This window comes from Pongo pygmaeus, chromosome 17 (genome assembly GCF_028885625.2).
Source record: "Pongo pygmaeus isolate AG05252 chromosome 17, NHGRI_mPonPyg2-v2.0_pri, whole genome shotgun sequence".
In the NCBI taxonomy this organism is placed as follows: Eukaryota; Metazoa; Chordata; class Mammalia; order Primates; family Hominidae; genus Pongo; species Pongo pygmaeus.
The window spans coordinates 66,500,621-66,525,226 of NC_072390.2; positions in this window are offsets into that span (position 1 = coordinate 66,500,621).

The following is a 24,606-nucleotide window of genomic DNA, read 5'->3' on the forward strand; positions in this document are numbered from 1 at the left end:
ATGGCCTCATGTGTAATTGTCAACTCAGTTACATGGATTGTAGCCTTCGTGTTTGAAGGGAGTGAATGCTCACTTTATTCTAAAGAGTTGATAGAAGCCTAAAAGCTTGGAAACTTACAAGAAATAATCACTTGTATAGCTTTTCTTCAGGGGCCAAAAAATATTGGAACTTTAATTGATTTCAAACATATCCTTATCTTAGGCCTGGAGGTCCTGGATCTAAGCCCTATTTTACAAGTATTCAAAGCTGGCACTCTTAATGCCATCACTTCTACCCTTGTGGATTTTTAATTTTTTATTTCTAACTTTCAATAAGAGGAAGCAAAGGTCAGCAGGTTCTTTGGAAATTAAATTTAAATGATTATTACACCTTAAACCTGCCCTGCTGCCCCCCAAGGAAGAATTCTTCACCCCCATGTTAGCAGCAGCAGCAGCAGCATCTCCATTATTGCTCATCTTCCTTCTCTGTAGCTCTTGCCATCAATGTTGATTAATTTCATAAGTAGCAGAAATGGCATAATACAGTATATTTCTGACAATTCCAGACCAGGAATCCTAGACTCACAAAATTCCAAGGATACAAAGGAACACCAGGAAGTCATCTAACCCAATCCTCTGCTTTCCAGGAAAGAAATGTTCAAACCATACAGAATGAATTTATTTTCCAGCAAAATATGCTTTGTGATGAGAGGGATACTGAAAGAATAATGGTCATCAACAGGAAGTTAAAATGAAATGGCTCTTCTCTTTTCACAGGATCTCTAGTTAGTAGTAAAGGACCGTGAGTGTTGGGGAAAAACGCCATCATAGATAATTTTGTGAACCCAGTGATAATCTTTCTATTGAAGAGAGATGTGCCATGAACCTGATTATTTTTGAAAGAACTGTCATTTTCCCAAGAGCTGGCATTTTCAGCCTCTTGAAGAGCACCAACCACTGTTATCACAGCTCAAACTTGAGCAATCAATCAGGGGTTTGAAACATTAAACTGGAATATATAATTTCAACAGGGATAATTTTAGCAAAATTCATCCTGAGCTGAAACAGCTTTAGTTAGCCCAGCTTCAACAAGGGGGCCATTGCCTGGCTTTTCTTGGCACTGGCAGCCCCTCCCTGCACTCACCCCACCTCCTCTACAGCCAGAGGAAAGGACACAGCAGGCCATGGGTTTGTAATAAGACTCGGAGGGGCTGAGCTTGGCTGATTTACCAGAAGGTAGGCTGATGCCCAGGACGGTGCCCATTGGAAAGCTGCAAGTTGTGAGTAGTGGGATAACAGCTTGAGATGTGCCATTAAATGTCTTCCCATACATTTGCCCACAGTAGAATTTTTCTTCCACAGAAAACACTTTGACATTCTATTGGAATGGAAAGCAAGAGTTTATAAGCATTTTACAATGTCAGGATTTTTACTAGCCAATCTACAAATAGGTAGCATTTTGCCTCTTTGCTCTTCCCTCTCCTGCTTGCACACTATGTTCCTGAGGACTTTTCCTCTCTCTGGCAAGAGGCTACCAAAGAAGCTGGCCCAGCCCCTCCCAATACTCCAGATTCAACAGGCAGCTGTAGTCAGACTCAGTCAAGCCAAAGAACTTGCTTAATTGGTGATTTCTGCTGATGTCAGTGGTGGTGGTGATAAGGATAATATTGGGAATAATGATGATGCTAAATGACAAAGGTCATGGGTTTGAAGGAAGAGTGGTGTTTTTGCTGGTTTTAAAGTTTCTACACACTTGATTACAATTTAGGATTTTCATACCAAGTGTGAATCAGAGTTCAGTTAAATAAATCAGGATTGTTAGGTAATGACAGGAGACAATGGGTAGAAGTCATTTGAAACACCTTGAGAGAAAGAGGGCTGAGAAAGTAAAGCAGTTTATGCAATATCAACTATGCACCAAGCTTGCTTGTTCTTGCTCTCTCTCCCTCTCCCTGCTCTGTATAGGGTTATATATGCAAAAGGCAGTAAAAAGACACCTAAAGACATAAAGCCTTTAATGACACCATTTAGGATCTTGATTAAATGCTCTGAAACTTGCTCTGTCTTTGGGGTTTCTATTACATGAATTAAATATCCCCTGTGTATTTTAACCCAAAGGTCGTACATTTTATAAATGATAAAAACTGAGATTTTTTTAAGGCAGGTCTTTGACTTCAGGATGCAATCCCTTTTTATGAGAGCAAGTGCTCCCCTAAGTGATTAAAATAGTTAAATTTTATGTACAATGCAATACACAGACACACACATATGTATGTATATCACTCCATTTAATCATTTAATTATCATAATAAGTATAGAATTGGTATCATTTTTATTTTACATACAATAAGTGTGAACAAGAGAAGTTAACTAATTTGAAATGATTGTTAGTTGCAGGGCCAAGCACTTACAAGGACTGAACACTAGTGTCAGGGTTGGTCCTTGAAAGATCCATGCCAATCAGGACATGCCCTTCACCTTAGTGACTGATTTTGGTGACCCAGATCTAAGCCACTCATGGCATTCCCCTTGGCCTCAGAGAGTGGTTCAAGAATAGGCAAATGGTCCATTTAAGCAGGAAAAACCACAGAGAGAGGCCTGTTTGGGAGGTTCTCAGAAAGAAGCATCTCCGTTTCTCTGCAATACTCAGGTGTAATATGCAGATGTGAAGCCTGAAACTAATGCAGCCATTTGATCTTGTAAGATAAACCCAACTGGCAATGAAACTGACACTGCAGAAGGCAGAGAAACAAGACCTAAAGACATAGAGCCTTTAAAGACACCATTTAGGCTCTTGATTAAATGCTCTGATTCTCACTGTGTCTCTGGATTTTCCATTACATGAATTAAATATCTCCTGTATAGTTTAACCCAAAGGTCATAAAACTTGTAAATGGTAAAACTGAGATTCTAAGCCATGTCTTTGACTTCAGGATCCAATCACTCTTCTATGACTGCAAATGCTCTCCTAAGTGATTAAAATAATTAAATTTTATGCACAATGCAATAGAAAATTAACTTCAGCTCCTCAGCAGGGAAGTAATCTGATCAAAACAATGGGTGAGACAGATGGCCCTGATTTGGGTATTCAGAGTTAACTGGGGAAGGACAGGAAGGAAGGTAGAGGAATTGTCTTAAAGTCATTGTTGCAGTGTTCTGGGGATTTGCTACAACCAATTAATGTGTGTCTTCAATAAGTATTTGTCTGAGCACTTACCCTGTGCTAGATACTAAGAATATAGTGTGACAAAATAGACATGCTCCCTGCTTACATGAAGTTATAGTCAGTCTGGAGCAGGGGTTGTCAAACTGTGACCCTTGAGCCAACTACTGCTGCTGCTTGTTTTTGTAAATAAAATTTTATTGGAACATAGTCATGGTCATTATTTTATGTATTATCTGTGACTGCTTTGCACTACAATGTCAGAGCTGAGTAGTTGCTGCAGAGAATATATGGCACACAGGGCCTGAGATTATTATCTGGCCCGTTACAGAAAAAGTTTGTTTATCATTAGAGGGAGGAGACAGACATTGATCAGATTGGATCATACAGTTTGTAAATATCGGGTGATAGATATAATCTATTATATTTAATATATCTATTATATATAATATCTAATATATCTATTATATATAATATCTAATATATCTATTATATATAATATCTAATATATCTATTATATATAATATCTAATATATCTATTATATATATCTAATATATCTATTATATATATAATATCTAATATATCTATTATATATATAATATCTAATATATCTATTATATATATAATATCTAATATATCTATTATATATAATATCTAATATATATAATATATATTATAAATATTGGGTGATATAAGCTATCACCTAATATTTAGATTGTTATAGATTATAGATTGTTATAGATCAGATCTGATTGTGATAACTGAAGTACCTGAGGAAGAATGAGCTGAAGGTACTAATTTGGGTGGGGGAGTTCATTTCTTGGCAGAAGTGATATGTGAGCTGGGGTAATAAATGGGTAGGAATCAGCACTGTGAATGCTGGAGGAAGAGTATTCCCTGCAGGGTGTGTGAAGCCTGGAGATGGGAAAGACAACACTGGAATAGGTCAAGGAATCGAGAGAAGGGTGATGTGGCTTGAGCATGGTGAATATGGAGGAATGTGTCAGGGGTGAGGCTGGGAGAAACCAGGTCAGATCACGGAGAACCTTACAGGCCATGATAGGCAGTCTGTGTTTTCTCTACATGGAGTGGAAAACCATTTCACTCATGGGAAGCTCAACTTGATCATTTATCTTTAATGAAGAAGAAACTATATATATATTTTAATATTCAGTATTTTTGGTCTGTTGTCTTTCAACAGTTTTGGCTCAGTAAATAAAAGTGAAATAAACAAAACTTTTTATAATATATACAGTCAGCCCTCTGTATGCATGGTTCTACATCCGCAGATGCTACTAGCAATAAATTGAAAATATTTGGGAAAAAACAATAAAAAACAATAGTACAACAATAAACATACTATGAATAAAATACAATATAATAGTGACTTACAGAGCATTTACATTGTATTAGGTATTAGGTATACAGGAAGATGTGCATAAGTTATATGCAAATACTACACCATTTTATATCAGAGACTTGAGCATCCTCAGATTTTGGTATCTTTGGAGGAGGAGGGTGGGGGATTCTGGAACCAATCCCCATCCAATATGGAGGAACAACTATAATTTTTACATCCCTATATATTTTTCAAGGATAAGGGAAACACATTATGATGGACTTCTCTATTATGGGTAGACGTAAGATAGGAAAGAATTTAGAGCATTACAGGGGATGCTAATTAATTGATGATATAGTGGCAGTTATAGAAAACACTGTCTAGACCATGCTCATAAAAAGAGAAGTACTTCTCTTTGTTGCTGCTCTGTCTAACCCAACCTCTGTTTACTCAACCAATAAAGGGAGTGTGGAAGGATGGTGTTGAAGGAGGACCCCTGACTTCTTAGAAACAGCAACCTTCTGTTCATGCTCAGAGTAGATGGCATTGGCTTGTCCACCTGGCCAAAGCCAGAGGAAATTTGCAGTGGGTCCAGAAGCAGCATGGTGGGACTGAGAGCATGGAGGTTGGCAGAGTCGAATCCTCTTCTCTTCTCTCTTGAGACTCTCTCCCAGGGGGCTCCATGGCTCCATCCAGAATCTGTAGGGAGATGAGCTACAAATTTCTATCTCCACCTCAGAGCTCTTTGTTTTAACCTAACCTATACGTCTGAATGCTGCTTGGTATGCTGTCTAGGATGTCTTAAAAGCAGCTTAAACTCAACATATCCTTAAGTCAAGTTAATAGAACAAGCTGCTGCCTGCAGAGGTGGACAGCTCCCCTTAGGATGAGGCACCAAGATTGACTTTCCGACTCTTCAGCACCCTCTCCTTCCCCTTTTCTCTGCCACGCATCTTGCCTGTTATTGTGCTTTGACCCCCCTCTATTAGCTGACTAAAAGCTTTACTGGCATAATATCCCTTATTTTCATCCTGCTTCTTTTGACTCCCTATTGTCTTCTACCTTAAGAAAAATCAAACTGCTCTGGTGTTTTTCTCAGACCACAGCTACTGCTCTCAATAGACCTGATTACTGCCAAAAACGTAATGACTGTTCCTTTAGCAGATTCACAAGGTAGATTTCCTTCTACAGGTCCATTCTGATACACAAATTTCCCTCACATAATTAATCTCAAACTTTGGTCTTACAAAAATTGAACTTTGACCCCACTTCAATACAATGTCGCTGCTGAAGTAATGAAAACCTGATTGGCAGAAACCTCCTCTTGAGGAATGGAAAGAATATTGGGGCTCTCCTTGCTACAGTGGTCGGCTTGTTCTCTTCAGTGACACAACTGCTTGCTTTTCAGAAATTGTTGAAACTCCATTCAAAGGATCTTCCCACCTGGAGAGAGAAAAAAACAAGTCTTATTCCTGTTGTGATGAATTCCCAGAGTATAAATAGTATAAGTAGAAAGGGTGACCTCGAACTTATCTATGACCCTATAGGATATCATGAATGATACAACTTCTGCTCTGGAAGCCCAACTAAACAGTTTACATTTAGATTCATTAGCTAATGTTGTCATGAGTAATCATGTAGGTCTTAATTTCCTCTTAGCTAGCCAAGGGGAAATTTATGCTGTAGCAAACACTTTTAGTTGCACCTAGGAAGAACAATCTATAATTTAGGCTAAGAAAAAAGCCTTTTGGATCTCTAGAAAAGACCATTTGAAATTTGGGACATGTTTTCATTGCTTGGGTTTTGTAATCTAGGTCCCTGTCTTCAGGGCCTATTACAAGAACTAATAACCATTTTTGTTTCTGTTTCTGGTAATTGCCTGTGTTGCAGTGGGCTGATGTATCTTGCCCAGAGTCGTAAATGCTACTGTGCAGCCACCGTCTTGTCAGATGATAAGCAACTTGTCCTTCAACAAAGGGAACAAACCTGGTCCCATACCTGTGGGGTATAGACCAGATGGCTAGTACAACCACCTAACCAGCAAAAACTCAGCAATGGTGAGACACAAACACTCTAGATGAATATCTTGCAGCTTAACCTTTTCGCCTTTGGACAAAAGGGTGGCCTGAGAATGAGAAAAGTAGCCCTGACAGCAAGGAACTCACCTGGTTTTATGCATTAGGCTATCACTTTTCTAGGCACATCCTGTTATTTACAGCTAGGCTGTGGTGTTCCCTTGTGGCACATAAACAATGTCAAAGCACGCCAACATCAGGTAAGGCCACTCAGACGGGACAAAAACAGGATCCAAAAGCATAATCGTCCTTAACACAAAAATGAGCAAACATCACCTCCTCCTGGATACACATGCCTATTTTATCTTTACCAATCATAATCACAACTTTAGCTTCATTCAGCCATCTGGGTAAGAATTACGAACATACCCAATTATAGAAAGATCCCTGCTTCCCAACAGCATTCAAAGCAGAGCAAACTCCCATTTCCTTGTATCATCTCCAAATCACCTAATAGAAGCCTGAGTTCTGTAATAAGTCCCTCCTAACAGTCTCTTTCTGAGATCTTCTATGCTTCCCCACTGTGTGCATTCATTCTCTCTTGTTGCAACAAGTCAGTGTGCCCAGTCTTATTCAGCTGCAGGCCTGTACTTGCTGGTCTTTGGCCGAAAGGCATCAACATTTTCTTGTACTATGTCACATCTCAGTAAATGTTACTGTCACCTCTTCCATTCTAATAAATGTACAGAGATCAAGAAGTCACACTTGACATCTTCCTCTTGGCCCCATCCTTCATCAATCAAAAGTCCTACTGTTTTTACCACATAAATAGGTCTCATAAGCATTTCCTTCTCTGTGTCTTTAAAGCAAACTTAGTGGTCCAAGCTACATGCATCCCTCATTTTGTCTACTGTAATCATCTTTTAACTGGTCTTCCTGTAGCCTCCTTGACTTTCTTCAACCTCTTGTTTTCCACACTGCAGTCAGAGTTTTTATTTCTAATGGGAAATTTTAAAAGAGTCATTCTCATGTTGAAAGTGCTTTAATATTTCCAAATGCTCTTAAAATAAAGACACAGTCACTTAACATGGCTGACAAGGCCACAAGAAGTCTGGCCAGTTCTTGCTTTTTCAGCCTCATTTGTATGCTATTCCCACCTCTTTCTATTCCAGCCACGTTGGCCTTCTCTCATTTCCTTGAACACCACGTGCTTTTGGCTACTGTAGGGTTTTTGCACATGACCTGTCTCTGGAAATTCACTCTTCTCCTTCGGTTAATAAACTTTTCTTCACTTTCCAGATCTCAGTTCCCCTGTATCTTAGGGTAGCCTCCTTTACCAACCTGAGGAAATCAGTTTATCTTGTTTATAGCTCGTTGCACCATGCATCTCTCTGTGGTAGCTCTTTTAAAATTTGTATTGGTTTGATTCTTTGAGTAATCCTTATCTCCCCCAGAAGACTCCTTGCACTTAGTAGTTGCTTAATAAATGGTTTTGAAGTGAGTGACTAGTCTCTGTTCTGCTGCTGGGGAGCTGCATCATTTTGAACACGTTATTTAACCTTGTTATTTGTATTAGTTTGTGAGGGCTGCCATAAGAAAATAGCACAAACTGGGTGGCTTAAACACAGACATTTATTTTCTCACAGCTCTGTAAGCTGGAAGTCCAAGATTAAGGTGCCATCAGGGTTGGTTTCTGATGCAGGTTCTCTTCTAGGCTTGTAGGTGGTGCCTTCTCCCTAGGTCTTCAGATGGCCTTTTCTCTGCGCGGATCAGGGGAGCTCTACAGTGTCTCTTCCTCTTCTTATAAAACACCAGTCCTACTGAATTAAGGCCTTGCCATTATGACCTCGTTTAACCTTAATTACCTCCCTAAAGGCCGCATTCCAAATACAGTAGTAACATTGGGAGTTAAAGCTTCAACATGTGAATTTGCAGTGGGGGAACACAATTCAGTCCATAGCATTAGCCTTCAGATTCTTTGTCTGTATGAAGAATAATTATGCAGGCCTGCTCCCGGCAAGATGTTTTAAGGGCAGAATTAGACAATGAATGTTAAAGCTCCTTCAGACATAAAGTGCTAACCCATGGAATGGGGTAGGAGTCCACTGTTTGACCAAGAAGGACTGTGATTAATGCCCTTTCAGTGTAGAAAACATTTATAGGTAAAAAAGTCCATGCTGGGATGAGGGTGAGGATTGTTTTAGATCAACATTAGAAACATTTTTCTCTAATAGGTAGAGTCAAGGTGTTTGATAATGAGCTAGGATTCTTGGAATTGTTAGTCCCCATGTCTGGATGGCTCTTGCAGGACATTCTATGGGCTAGGAGGCTGGACCAGGTTTCTTCTAAATTCTTTTCTCCCTTGAAGGTTTGTTCCTTGTGCTGTGTTACAGGTTGCCTTTACCTCACCAGGAATGGGCCCTGAGCTCATCTAATTTGACCATGTATATGAGAAGTCAGCAAACTACTTCTGAAAAGGACAAAGTGGTAAATAAATATTTTAGTCTTTGCAAGCTATGTGCTCTCTTTTGCAGCCACTTAACTCTGCCATTGTGGCACAAAAGCAGCTTTAGACACTACATAAACAAATAAGTGTGGCTGAGTTTCAAGAAAACCTTATCTATAGACACTGAAATCCAAATTTCATATGATTTTCATGTGTCACAACATAGTATTCTTTCGATTTTTCTTTTCAACTATTTAAAAATGTAAAAATCATTCTTTCCTGGTGAGTCTGCAAATATGCAGTGCATTGGATTTGACCTAGGGCCATAGTTTGCCAATCTTTGATGTATATCATTAACTCTGAACCTGAAATATCATTAATTTCCTGGCTATCCTTAGACCACCAAACTACCTTGATTTTCAGGCATGGTTGGAAAAATCTAATCTTCTCTAATTTGACGTACTGGCTAGACAGAACGTTTACTTTATTGTTTCCATAAGTTTCATTTTACTACTGGCTGTGAAAAAATTACTTATCCCTTTGCCAGGTTATAGCAGCTGATGCTAGGCTCTTAAGCCAAACCTGGCCTTTTCCACATTCCCTCTGCTTCTAGCCAACCCTAATTCTGCCATATTCTTGGAGTCACTTAGCTGCTGCCAATGCCAAGCCCCCAACCTGTAAACCAGCCTCTTCCAATAAGTATTTCCAACCTCTAGATTTTAAAAATACCCCAGTGCCACATGTGGATTCAATTACAAAGCACAGACATGCATCTAGAAGAAGAGAAGGGCAAAAATTGACTGATGTTCCACCAGCAGCCCTTAGGCCACTTGGCAAGAATGACTCCATTCGATTTAAAGATTGTGTTAAATGACAGTGTCTCATTTTCCCAAAGATCCTTAAATTAGAGTGTACGAAGGCTTCTTCAAATGCCTGACCAGACATAATTCTGCCATGGATGTTTTTAGTGCTGGCAAATCATCTCGTGATCAGGTCAAGAGATGTATGGAACCTTAATCTCTGAATTTTCTCCTGGCTATGGAATGGTTAGCTCTGTACTCAAACTGTCCTCTCCTTAATAGATATGAGACTGGTCAGGGAATGTCACAGGTGCCTAGAAATGACCACCTACAGTTCATGATGTGTGCTGTGCAATGGAAAAAGGTAGAATTGCTTCTAGCTGGCCAAGGACATATAGAATATTCCGGCTCTAGAGCTTACATGTTGCAATTTTAGTCTCAGGGCTCTTCTAAAGAAAATATCAAATTTGTTTATTGATCAATCTTTATTTATTATATCCCACGTTTAATGTTCTACAAAGCTACCAATCACGTGGCTGCACGCCCATATCCTATTGAAAAAGTGCCAATTTATGTTACCAATGTGTGTGTCCATCCCAGGTAGCATAGTTACAACAAATGCCTGGAGAATTCCTGAAGCCACTCTTTTCCAGTCATACCTCTATGACTCATTCATTCATTCACTCTTTCATTCATTCCATCCAGCAATAATCCTGACTTACATATTGTTTTCATTATTTTTACACATGTTTTGGTCATTCACCCATTGCAAGAGAAGTACTAGACACTAGGGATAAAAAAGATAAACAGACATAGGCCCATGTTAAAAAAAATACTATGCATATTTAGTTGTGGGGGAGTAAGGCATTTTCAAAATGTGTTATTTTAGTGTGGAAAATGGCATAGCAGAGGTATGGACTGGGAGCTTTAGGACTAGTCAGGAAAGCAATGGAAGTTTGGAAGCAGGATAGGTTATGGAAAGCTTCAGAGGCGGCATAGGGACTGGGCTATGAAGAATGAGTGGTCCACCAGGGAGAAGATGAGAAAGAACATTCTAGGCAAAGTAGGCAGCACAACCCCCTTACTATTCCCAGAACATGCTTTCTTTTCTACAACCAGGCTGAATCATATCCTCACTTTGCCTGTAACTCTCTCATTTCATTTGGACTCATCTTTCTTTGTATACCTTTTCTCTCTAGGCTGGCATACAATGAGCTAGGAGTAACTAGTGGCAGACAAATGTTATATATAGGAAGGGGCTTAAAAGCCAAGCTAGCCATTTTTGACTTACAGTAATGGATAGGTTTCTAAGTAGAGACAAGTCAATGTGAGCAATATTTTAGAAGGGTTTGCATGGCCATGGCATAACATGGTTTGGAGGCTGGGTATTAAAGTCACCTAGGATGCTATGTTGGTGATGTATGCATTCTGCCTCCCATAGAACTGTGCAGGCTACATTTTGAGGGAGCAATCAGCCCAAAGTGGACATCTGGCACCTGGTGGAGGAAGAGTATCTACATACCCCCACTATAGTTCTGATAATGACTGAGAACCAGGCAAGGCCCTGGAGGAGAAGCTTAACTTGCAGCTCACTCAGCCCTCCTGAGAAGAGCCTGGAATTACTTAGCAATCAGGGAAATTTGGCCAACATGGCAGATGGGCAGGAGCAACACTCCTGCTTGGCCTGAGGTTGAAAATGAGGTAGGCTGCCATCGTGCTGAGCAGGAACAGGGAAAGCAGAAGCTCACAGGAAGGATGCAGTAAAAGCTGCCAAGGTGCATGTCAAGCAGGGCTAACAGAGTTCCAGAAGCCTGAGCCAGCAAGAAGTGATAAGTAGATACAAGGTTCCCTGCAGAACTCTGGCAGATAGAAGAGTGTTATCAGGAAATACCCTTTTCTCATCATGGTGGGGAAATTTGTTACTTGTCTGGTCCAGATATTTCAAAAGCTGGTTCCCTGAAGGCATAATCCAAATTAAGACATCAAGTGATGGCAACTCTGCAACACTTCTGTTGAGCAGATAAATAGGCTCCAAAATGATTTTCAGATACCTGGGAGATAGTGCAGAGAAGTGGGGGTCAGAAGACCTGACCCCCTAGTTGAGCCCTAGCTCAGCTCATCCCTCCATGTTTTTGTGACTTTGAGCAAGCCATTGAACTGGCTGGACCTCAGTTGTCTAATGTATAAAAGAGGTAGTAAAAGAGGCCAGCTAAATCATCTCTAAAATTTCTTTCATTTTGCAATTCAAAACACTGTGATTAAGTGTGTGTGTTTTAAAGAAATTAGCAAATTTAAAGTGATGGGAATATCCAAATCACTGTTAGTAGGAACAAAAATTAGTATAACTCATTTGGAAAGCAATTTGGCAATCTACGTTAAGAGCCATTCTATGTTCATACCCATTGACTCAATAATTCCTTTCCTAGAAAACTATTCCAAAAAGTGTTCTGAGATTCAGAAAGAAAACAATGTGCTTTGTATTATAATTTTTTTTTTTTTTTTTGAGATGGAGTCTCGCTCTGTTGCCCATGCTGGAGTGCAGTGGTGTGATCCCGCTCACTTCAACCTCTGCCTCCCAGGTTCAAGCAATTCTTCTGCCTCAGCCTCTTGAGTAGCTGGGACTATAGGTGTGCTGCACCATGCCCGGCTAATTTTTGTATTTTTAGTAGAGACAGGGTTTCACCATATTGGCCAGGCTGGTCTCATACTCCTGACCTGGTGATCTGCCCACCTCAGCCTCCCAAAGTGCTGGGATTACAGGCGTGAGCCACCACACCTGCCCTGTACTATGATTTATTTTAACAGCAAAAATTGTCCAGCAATTGGGGGACAATGATTCATTGACATTCCAAATGGTAGATATTTTTTAGTCATTAAAAAGTAATTATCAAGGCATATTAAATGATGATTTTAAGTAGTAAATAGGGAAATTATTGAATAGGGAAATGTTTATAATATTTAGTTTTAAAAAAGCAGGGTTCCAAGACTAAGTTCTCAATGATTTAAAAAGCATAAACAGAATGCAGGAAAATATTAATTTTAAATGTTTGAGATTATTGATTTAATTTTTTCTCATTGTTCTCTAATATGCTAATAAACATATTACTTTTATTATGATAAAAACTGAAATAAGTCAAGTTTGTGATTATTAGTTGGTCATATATATTAAGAAGCTGTCAGAAAAAAATAGAAATCACCACAATTATAGAACTTCATTTGTTAATATAGAATGAAATTATGTACCACGCAGCTCAGTGGTTGATGGGTTACTGGAAAGTTTCCTGTACTCATAGTCAAAAGCTCTTGATATAAGTTGTAGTTCTTACATAGCCTAGTTGTATGGTCTTGAGTAAGTTAGTCCCATCTCTGAATCTCAGGAATGTTATCTGTAAAACAGAAATTAAAAAACATTTATTGATTATCTACCATGTGCTAAATATTTGTGATATGAAATAGTGATGTTGAGTTAAGCAAAGTATGATTCATGCTAATAAAAGATTCATCAATAAAAGACACATCAGTAGATGTCTTTGCTGAGTCTTTGAACTTGAGCGATGAGTGGGTGTCAGTAAAATGACACTTTAGCTAGAGGAAACAGCCAATCCATTATCAGGGACCTCCTCTTGAAGTGTTTCATGCAGGGAGGTGGCCTGGCAGCACGGAATAACAGAAAGACCATGGGCATGGTGTCATTGGTCTGTGTTCAAATCCTGACTTAGTTTCTTACTAGCTGTGTGATCTTAGGGAAGTTGCTCAACCTCTCTGTGCCTCAATTTTCTTCATCTTAAAGTGGGGATTCTATTACTTATTTCTTATGAGTATTGTGTGTAGAGACAACTTTTGTAAAGTACTTGATAAAGCAGTGATCCATGTCTTCAACAATTATGTATTGAATGCCCAGTATGTGTTACATGTGGCCACAGAGGCTGAGAATAAACAATAACCAGACAACTTCCTGTGATCTTCCATTTAAAATATGTATTATTATCACTCATAATATAATACTATTATTAGAAAGAAGTTCTCAGGATTTTCTATGCACCACATTGTCCCATCAGTTTTCATTACTGCTGTGATTTTCATATCAGATCATGGGGGAGGGAGGTAGAGATCACATGCTGATGGAAAATGGCCCACCCGGATACCCTGCTATGCCCTTCCGCCTTCCTGCCGCACTGAGCCTCACTGAGGGGAGAACAGATGTTCCACTGATTGGCTGGGGTGAGGAAGATGGGATACTGCAGTGGCCTCTGGGAAGTGGGATGCTCACAAACCCTTTCTAGCCAAGGATGGCTGTCACCCTGCCCAGAACTGGGGAGGTGGAGGAAGAAAAAAGAGCCAGACAGCAAACTCCTTCCAGAGGGCTCGTTTGAAAAGTGGGGCAGGGGAATAATTATGGCAAATGTTTGAGCAGCCACAGGAGGAGGTGAAGGGGAAGGAGGGGGTGGTGGAGGGGAGAGTCTGGTTAATTATGGAACAGATGCCCAGCAGCACCTTGGGGTGAATGCATTAAGAAGGGGGAACTGTCATCTCATTCTCCCTCTCAAATTTATTCACAGGCTCCTGCGGCACCCAGCTGGGGCTGGTTTAGTGTGGGTTTTGCCTCAGTTGGAGAGATCTGCAAGTTCAAAGCCTTCTCCTTATTTCCAAATGGGATCTCCCTCAGGCCTTCTCTCTCTTCCTTCCCCACTCCGCCTCCCCATTGTGACTCTCCACACACCCCACTGTGCTGCCTCTGCCTGCAGATGACTTTCATTGTTTTGCCTGTACTGGTTCAGGAAAATGGCCTCCCAATCTTCAGGCAAATAGGAAGCCTGGGGCTTCCAGGCATCCTCTGCCTTCCCCTGTCTCCCCTCTGCTCCTTGGCCTGGCCATGGCTGGGAGCCAAGTCCAGCCAGCAGGGTCCTCTCGCAGAGGGTGCCTGAGGGAAGGCTTCAAAGCCGAGCACTGTAGACCTGGGGCTTCTGCTCGCAGCCCAGAGATATGTAAATCAGGTAGCAGGGACACAAAGAGCAGAGGCCCATATTCTAATAGTTTGGCTTACAGTACTGTTCGTTACCCAGATACTGCATGGTTTGCACCCTGGCCACATGGTCTTGGGGCCTGAGGCAGAGAGTAGGAAACAAGACTGGGCCTGGATTGTCCTGGGGGGGTTCTCCTTTCCTGCCCTTCAGTGTCTTTCCCACACCTTTCCCGACTGCATTCTCTCAGGCTGCCAAATGGAGTTAAAACCTGAAAATCAAAAGAGGGAAATGACTTGTATGTCACCTGCTTTCCTCCCCTCAGCATTTTCAAATATGACTCACCTCCCTAGGGGCCCAGCTCAATCCACTTCTGCTATGAATAATACTCTACCTCCGCAGCACCTCTCACCCCTCTCCCAGCTTTATTGTCCCTAAGTGAGCACTGGCTTATCTGCTAACACTTTCGTCAGAAGATCCTTTCTCTCTCTGGCTAAATGGTAAATTTCTGAAAAAAACTTTCCCCACTTCAGAGCCCACCCTGACACATGGTAGATATGGTGCTCTGGGCACACATCCTGCCCTATTTTGCACATGTTCACCCTATGAGGGACGTTTATGGTTGGTCAGCAAAGTAAAAATGCCCTTAGTTATCAGGGAAGTCCATAATCTCTAGCATGAGCATCAAGAAAAAGTGGATGGGGAGATAAACAGGTGATAATTTTTCCATATAAATTAAATGATTGAATACTGTTAGGGTTCAATAATTTTATTGATTACTGGTGGCAATCCATACAGGTCTAGAGCAACCTCAATTCTTGCCTCCTCAGAAGAAAAGAATTCGACTTAGGGGAATAAAGCAGAAAAAGACATCAAGGCAAGTTTCAGAGCAGGAGTGGACGTTTATTAAAAAGCTTTAGAGCAGGGGAAAAACAAAGTACACTCGGAAAAGACCGAATCAGGCACTTTGGAGGTCAAGTGCAGCGTTTGACCTTCTGACTTGGGGTTTTATATATTGGCATACTTCCAGGGTATAGCATCGCTTTTCCCATGATTCTTCCCTTAGGGTGGGCCGCCTGCATGCGCAATGCCCTCCTTGTGCTTGGGAGATGAGCATGCGCAGTGTGTTTGAGGAGGTGTACGCATGCTCACCTGAGGCTTTCTTCCCTTTTCCGGTGGAGTGCCCCCAGAAGGTCCTGTGCTGCCATTTCGTCTCTTAATGCGCATGCTCGAGCTCCCTCGCCCAACTCCTGAAAGCTGCCGATCAACAGTTACCGGTGTTTTTTTTATCTGTATAGGGAGACTGCCTTTCTCTGATGCTGGCTGTCACCAATTATTATTTTATAGAGCTAGTTAACAACCGCCTGACCAGCACCTGATGGTCACCTGACTTTCGTGGTGTGGGTATGGAGGAGCCCTTTCCTGCCCTCCTCATAGGCTGGCGAGCTACCTGCTGTAGCAATACTGTGAGTAATTCAAAGCAGACAACACAAATGAACTCATTGGAAATGAAGCACTTAATGCATTCTTGGCTTTATCCTTGTTCTGTCATTATTCTCCTAATTTCAAGATATGGGTTATCAATGGGATTCAGAAGCGACCTTCGAAGTTACTTAGTCCAATGTCCTACCCAAAAGATAGTTTTCTGACTTAGCAAAAGCTAAGGTAAAATGCTAAAGCAGTTTGTACGCAGAAACACATAAGGAATGTGAAATTGGTGTGAGGCATTTGTCATGCTGTGGAGAAAGAGCAGGGTCTGAAACAATGGGATTTGTCTGGCACCACACTCTGAGATCCATAACCTTCCATGAGAGCATTTAAAGCAGGGATTGCAAATTGGCTCCTGAAGGGTTGATACCCGCCTCCTGGGGTGTTTGGTTTGGCCTGCATATAATTGATTAATTTTTAAATATCAGTCAACATCTGTAATTCAGGAGAGTTCACCTAAAACAAATCAGAATTTGAAGTTTTGTTTTTTTCTTCCTTAATGGAAGATCTGGAAATAACTGTCCTGCCATTGTACTTGGAAGCAATTAGCTAAAGGAATTTCCTTTAGACCTGGGATAAGCTTTAGGTTTACCACAGTCCTCACCACTCCCTATTAGTCTTTGTCACTAATGTCAGGTGCAAGTTGCCACTTACCCTTATGCCTGTCTTAAAATTTTTTCTCCTCCCATTCTTCCTTCGTTTCCTCCTTCTCTTCCTTCCTTCCTTCTTTGAATCCTTTCTTCTTTCTTTTTTTTTAAGTAAAAATTGGCAATAAAAGTTAGATTAATATTATATATTCTTCCAAATGCTACTGCATGTATCTTGTGCTTTCTCTCTGTACCACTTGTATTGATATTACTTATTTCATGCCTGTCTTTGCCTCTGGCTTGTGAATTCCTAGTGGTAGGGAACTGCTTGTCTTGCTCACACCCGTACCTGGTGCTGTGCCTGACGGTCCACATTGAATATGTAACTGAACAGCAGGTTAGTTGCTTGCTGCATGCAGAGTCCAGTGAACAGGAGCAAGGTATGGTATAAAAAAGTGATTAATTCTGAAGCTAGCTTAGGGGAAGAGACACAGATTTCCTGCCTTAAATGTGCCACTTTGCTTTTGGAGCATAAAGTGGGCACTTTTATAAGGCAGAGGAGGAAGCGAGCAAGGACAGGGTGTCCCCATGCTAGCTGGATGCCTTATCTATTGGGCAGTTGAGCTGGCACCTTCCTGGGAAGAAATAAGTTGTAAAAGTGGCCAAGTGGGCATGCTTTCAACATGCCCTCCTGGTGGGTGAAAGTCCTGCGGCACCCTCTTGGAGGGTGAGAGTTCCATGGTGGGCATGCTTTGTTCTGCAAATCAACTGTCAACTCCAGAGGAGAGATCTCTCTTGGAGCACAGAGTTAGATGAACTTCCCCTATAGGGAATATCTGGTGAAGGTGAGGTGAAAGGGTATATTGGCATTTCTAAAGGGCTAAGTAGGAAGCAGGGAACAGGGTGAAAGGGGAAAGGAGAAAAGAAGAGATAATAATTTTTTAAAAAGTAGCTCATTCATTTTTTCTTAGAAAAAAATGGGGGCACTTGGTTATAAATATATATTGTTGAACTGCTGTTATATTCTCTTACTCTTACCTACAAGTAGAGTAACGAGATATCTCATCAGTCAGAATGGACTAAACAAGATAACAAGATGAGTGGGATCCAAAAATTCAACAATATACATGTGGGTAATTGGGAGGTAATGAAAACAGTGCTTTTCAGTTGGTCTGTACTGTCACAAGGAGCCGAATGGAGAAAGTCTAAATGGTCACAAATCAGTCACTTCCTCACTGCCTCTTCCCACCAGAAGATAAGAAATTCACCTGCCTCTGTTTGAGAATGGGGATTAGGCACAGCATGGGAGCCAGTCATTAATCGAAATGTCTGAATACCCATTATCACAGCAAATGCTTCCTCGGGACCCACAATCAAAGGCTTTTAGTGGATACTGAAATTCTGGCTGGTAGTTGTGGAATCAAAACCCTGCATTGTGACTGGCTGTTTTTGAGGTGCTCCTACAAATGCTGCAGCTAACATTATGCAATTCTCTGTGTTGTTTTGTTGCTGTCTCCTTCACTTGCTTTTAAGCCTGAGACTCGGAACTTTATCTCCTGCACCTAAGAGAGTGCTGTCCCTGGGCACCTGCTCAGAAACACTTGCTCCTTTGTCCAGTGTAAACTCTCTTGAAGAAGTCATTCTCCTGAGACTCAGAACTTTATCTCCAGCCCCTAGCAGAGTGATGCCCCTGGGCACGTGCTCAGAAACACTTGCTCCTTGTTCCGGTGTGAACTCTCTAGAAGATGTCATTCTCTACCTGGCTCTGCTTTCTGGCTTTGAGCACTGCGGGGTTCTGCCTTCCTCTTGGGTCCTGGACACACCCTGAGTAGGGAACTCAGGAAAGAGTGATCAGCCTTCTCATAGGCTTGAGTCGGAACTCTAGTATATGTCAGGGGTCCTACTTTTTTTCTTTGAGGTTTAAGGGCACATGATTCCTGAGAGGCTCCTCTTGGAATCTAGTACCGTCTGTTATTCCTTGCCTGCGATGAACATCTGGTTTTTGTACTTGGTCACTCTCTCCTCTTTTTGGCCTGTGCTAAACCCCTGGGCAGGGAACCTGGCTAGAGCACTTGAGAATCACTGTCTACCCATCGCCAGGCACCTGCTTCTATCCTGGCACCTGGCTGAGGCTGCTGGCTTACAGGTAGGCATTCAGTATCTGCATAACACCCAACCCTATCTCCTTTCATCACAGGTGACAACTCAAAGCTGACCTGGAAAACCAAAGGGAAAGTGACTGAATCCATTTTGGCTCTCTGCTTTACTATTGTTTTAGTAATAATTTTTTGTTTTGCTTACTCTTTATGCCCTTCTTGAACATAGCATCTGTGGGCATTTGAGCAAGTTAGTTTTAAGGCCAAAGGTAGCCTAGCTCTCATGGTGGCTGGAGGTGGGCTTGCAGGAAGCCATGATAAATACTGACAGGGCAAACACTTGAACACAGGTACAGCACACTGCTTCAGTGACACCAATGATGCTACTACATACCTGCCTTCCACCAGGAGCAGTGATTTTGCATCAGAGAGAGCAGGTGGGTCAATTTTGATAATCCAAGCCACCCAGCAAACTTTGATAGCTTCTACAAGCAGTCAGGAGAAATCCCAGCATGCTAACTGGCTGGTAGGCTTTTCCTAGGATTTAAAGGTCACCTGGGGGTTGCTCTTAATCCTTTCTGATAGAGCATATGCCTTCCACTTCCCTGCCATGTGCTCCCTGCCTCCCCAGATCCTGCCTTGTCAAGAACTGCCTGCTTCAATGGTGGCCTTATCAAAAGTCACACTGATGCAGTTAGTACATTATTGTTGCCAAAACCTTTTGCAAGACCACTGCCTCAGCTACCTTGAGCCTCTTCCCACTGAGCACATCCCTTCAGTAATGCTGCATTTCTCTGATGAGTTCCCCCTCTGCCCTGCTTTCTTCATGTGTTTAATTTGTTTGCTGTGTACTTTGAACCCATCCCCTGGAAGACATGACATAACACCATCTCTTTCTATTTAAACTGTTATTCAGGACATGTTTGAAATGTGCATTATTCTTGGGCATTATTGGAGATCAGTGCAAATCATCTTCATTGGACACCCTGGAGACTGCAGCCGAGTTGCATGTACTTATAAACTGGGTAGTATCATTTCCTGAAAAGCAGGTTTGCTCTGCCTTCTGGGGGGGAAATGACAGTTTCATGGAACCTCTGAAAACAATCATGCTTTTGAAAGGGATCACGAGGCCATTTCATTTGTCACTGGATGCACATACTTCAGCAAGTCTGGAAAATTTCTCATGTGGTTTGATTCACATGGGTTTGAAATCTTATTCAGACACAGACTTTGGCCAGGTCCCTGTAGAAGTCATAGGAGAGTTGGGGTTTCAAGACAAAACAATAAGAACAACAACAATCATAAAACCAACAATCTCAGTCCTTTCTGCTTAGTGGGGGTGGAAAGGCCAGTGTAGAGAACTTCTTTAATCCAAGGACACCCACACCAATTAAAGCAGACAGCAGGGAACCAGGACAAGCATGGCTGTGAAGGTAAGTCAGGTGTAACTTTGGTGGCCTGCAGCCCTTTCTATGTCTTTTCTTTCTGTTCCAAGTTCCCATTGTACCCTTGGGCTACATGAGGGACCTCTTGTTCTGGAGTAAGTGATTCATGTGTTGGGTGGTAGCAGTTTGCCTTACTGCCCCTCCTAGGAACACTTGCTATTAGAAAGATGAATGTGGGCCAGGCACGGTGGCTCACACCTGTAATCCCAGCACTTTGGGAGGCTGAGGTGGGCAGATCATGAGGTCAGGAGTTCGAGACCAGGCTTACCAACATGGTGAAACCCCATCTCTACTAAAAATTTAAAAATTAGCTGGGCATGGTGGTGTGTGTCTGTAATCCCAGCTACTCCAGGAGGCTGAGGCAGGAGAATTGCTTGAACCCGGGAGGTGGAGGTTGCAGTGAGCCAAAATTGCACCACTGCACTCCAGCCTAGGTGACAGAGTGAGACTGTCTCAAAAAAAAAAGAAAGATGAATGTGGAACCTCAAGGGGGATGTTTCTGTTCATGGAGATCAAAGATTGTGGTCCTTGGGTGGGGAGACATGTTGAAACGGGAAGGCCTTCCCAAAGCCTCTCCAAATCATACTGCACCATGAAGCTCTTCTCAGCATTTGAGTAGGTCAGGCTCTGTGCCAAAGTGAGGTGGACCGTCTGGTTCTGTTTCCTTTGCACTAGCATTCCACATGTTTCAATAGTCCCTGGTGGTGAAGAAGGGTTTTTGGAAAGCACTTACTCTTTGAGGCTTCTGTACAGGTATGTACTAGACAAATGTCTTGACTTTTGAAAAATCTGGATTAGAAAAGATTATTGAAGTCAGTTTGCTCCAAGAGTTAAAAGTGTTGGTATAAAAGTAGCTGCTAATGCCATTGGTTGGTAATGGGTAGAGTTTATGTACCTCTGCCATGGGTTCTGGCTTTGTTCTATTGATAGAAGTTCTTATGTGGAAAGTTTTAAATGAAAGGCCTTTGTGGAGAGGAAAAAAAAATGAATGGCTGTTTAAAGGATTTAAAGAGGAAATATATTTCTATATGCATTTAGCTCCTTAGATGAACATCTCACATGGTCAGGGCCCAATAAACCTCAAACCTTAATTTATTCATACATTAATAAGCTTATTATTTTATTCATTTAATTCAGAGTTTGTGAATGTTTACTGTACCATGCAACACTATGCCAGGTACATGGAATAAAATGGGTAAAGGATTCTATATTATGTATGTGTGTGCATGTGCACATGGGCACATGTGTGTGCAAGGCATAAGTCTAAAAGTTATGATTCAACGGGATAAGGGGATGGAGGGAAGGTAAGAGTCTATGGGAGTGAGGAGGATAGAAGCACCCGGTCTAGCACTGGTGGAGATAGTTGGGAAGACAAGCCAATGAAACCGATGCTTGAGTTGAATCTTGAAGAATGATGAAGATCATTGATGGGAGAGGCTGTAGCTTGGTCAAAGCATAGGGAGCATTTGTATAAAAGCACAGAGGGAATGAGGCTGTTTAGGGAAACTAAAAGCATTTTTGTAATTGGGAGTTCTGAAGGATGTTAGGATTTTGATAAAAGAGAAGACTAGAGAGGAAAACCGAGTCCAAACAGGAGGTGCTAAAGATTTGAGACCTGATCTTCCAACTGATTGAAAATTGCTGCAGATTTTAAACAGGACTGTGCATTTTTGAAAGATCATTCTGGAAATGGTGGGGGCTGGGTTAGAAGATAATTAGATGAGAGCCAGAGAGGTAAATTAGAATGTTATAGCCATAGCCCAGGTGGGAAAGACTTCCCAAGAACAGTGGCAAAGGGGGATAGAAAGAAGCAGAGGGGCCAGAGTCACTGAGGAAGGAGAACTGGCAGAGCTGGTGAATGGGGCGGATGTTGGAGAGACAGAAGATGGCTCTCAGGCATCTGGTGTGGGTGGTGATGATAAGCAGACCAATCCTAGAGACAAGGCTCGTTGTCTTGAGGAGGCTCCTCCATTAGGTGGGAGACCCAAGTTGGAAGAATTTGCATCCCCTTGGGAAATGATTAGACCACAAGGATTTGCTTGTATTAAGCAAAGGGAATTCTTAAAAATATATAAGCCAAATAGTCCACAACTGTGCGTGCAAGTGCTAGACTCAATGGAGCAGCCATCTTCAGTCATCTGTCTCTCTCTGCGGGGGACAAAGAGTATTTAGGATGATGACCCTGTGGCCTTACAAATCATGATCAAAGCTGAAATATTCAATAATATTCATTAAAGCAGGAAGGTGAACTTGGGCATTTGAATTTGAATGTATTCCAACTTTGCCTGCTGCCCACTTTTGAAACAATTAGAGCCAGTTTATAGATTTGGACTGTTCAAGATACACGAGGAAGGCAGAGGAGTAGAAGATTTTCAGGCCCTGGAGTTGAATGGACATCATCATTTGACGATAAAATACCATGAGACAAAATTTTGGGTTCTTTCCACTAAGGCAAAAATATTTAATAAATTCCTTTTTGGTAATATAAAGCATGTACTTTCATCAGTTATTTAAAAAATTCTGCAATGAAATTTATTTTACTTTTTAAAAATTTTAATTTTTGTTGGTACATAGTGGGTACATATACTTATGGGGTACATGAGATACTTTGATACAGGCATGCAATGCATAATAATCACATCATGGTAAATGGGGTATCCATCCCCTCAAGCATTTGTCCTTTTGTTACAAACAATACAATTATACTCTCTCGTTATTTTTAAATGTACAATTAAATTATTGTTGACTATAGTCACCCTGTTGTTCTATCAAATACTAGATCTTATTCATTCTTTCCTTTTTTTTGTATCCATTAGCCATCCATCCCCACCCTGCCACCTACTACCCTTCCTAGCCTCTGGTAACAATCCTACTCTGTATCTCCATGAGTTCAATTATTTTGATTTTTAACTTCCAGAAATAAGTGAAAACATGTAAAGTCTGTCTTTTTGTTGCCTAGCTTATTTCACTTAACATAATGACCTCCAGTTCTATCTATATTGTCTGCAGAGAAATTTAAACAAAAATCCATTAATAATTACTTCTGGTAAGGTAACATCAGCCTTGAAGTCATCCAAGATTTAAACTGGAACTTTTTGTCTTCACTCTTCAGGCTAGAGAGTCATCCTTTAAACAACCCCTTTTTTTTTTTTTTTTTTTTTTGACGGAGTCCCGCTCTGTCGCCCAGGCTGGAGTGCAGTGGCACCATCTCGGTTCACTGCAAGCTCCGCCTCCTGGGTTCATGCCATTCTCCTGCCTCAGCCTCTGGAGTAGTTGGGACTACAGGTGCCCGCCACCATGCCAGGCTAATTTTTTGTATTTTTAGTAGAGACGGGATGGTCTCGATCTCCTGACCTTGTGATCTGCCCACCTCGGCCTCCTATCCACCCACCTCGGCCACCCTCAGAGTAAATGTAAAGTCCACCACGCCCAGCCTAAACAACCTTTAGGAATCTCTTTTCCTTCTATTCCAAGCCCAGACCTCCCTCTCCGCATGCCTGGCCCTCTGCCTGGCATGCTGATAGCACTCTGCCTTCACTGTCTTCCCTCTCTGACCCATCTTGTATGCACCTGTGCTTGTTCACTGATACACAGATGACACCCTAGTTGATATTCCCAGCCCTCACCTCTCCCCTGATTCTACTCAACATCTCCAAAGAGATGTTTAAGAGGCATTTTCAACTCAACACAGTACAAAGTTAGCTACTGATTTTATACCCCAAAAGCCATTCTCTGTCTTCCCCAATATCTCCATTACTTGCCAGCTCTGCCAGTTCTCCCTCCCTGGTGATTCTGGCGCCTCTGCTCCTCTCTTTGCCGCTGTTCTTGGGAAGCCTTTCCCGCCTGGGCTATAGCTACAGCATCTTAATTGGCCTCCCTGACTCTCATCTCGCTCTCCTCTAATTCAGCCCCCACCATTTCCAGAATGACCTTTCAAAAATGCACAGTCCTTTTTAAAATCTGCAGCAGTGTTCCCTCAGTGTAAGTAAGGATCGGGTCTCAAATCTTCAGCACCTCCTGTTTGGACTCAGATTTCCTCTCCAGTCTTCTCACTTGAATATTCTTATCTCAGTGACAATTCTGGACTTCCAGTTGCCTATTTTAGAAAATTCTCTTGGTTCTACCTGCAAAATCTATCCAGATTCTGATCACCTGTGACCACCTTTACCTCCAATTTCTGGCATTATCATGTATCACTTGGATCGAGTAAAAGCCTCCTGTTTGGTCCCAAGTCTGCCTCTGGTTCCTTCGTAATGTTCACAGAGGCATGGCCAGAGTGATCTTAT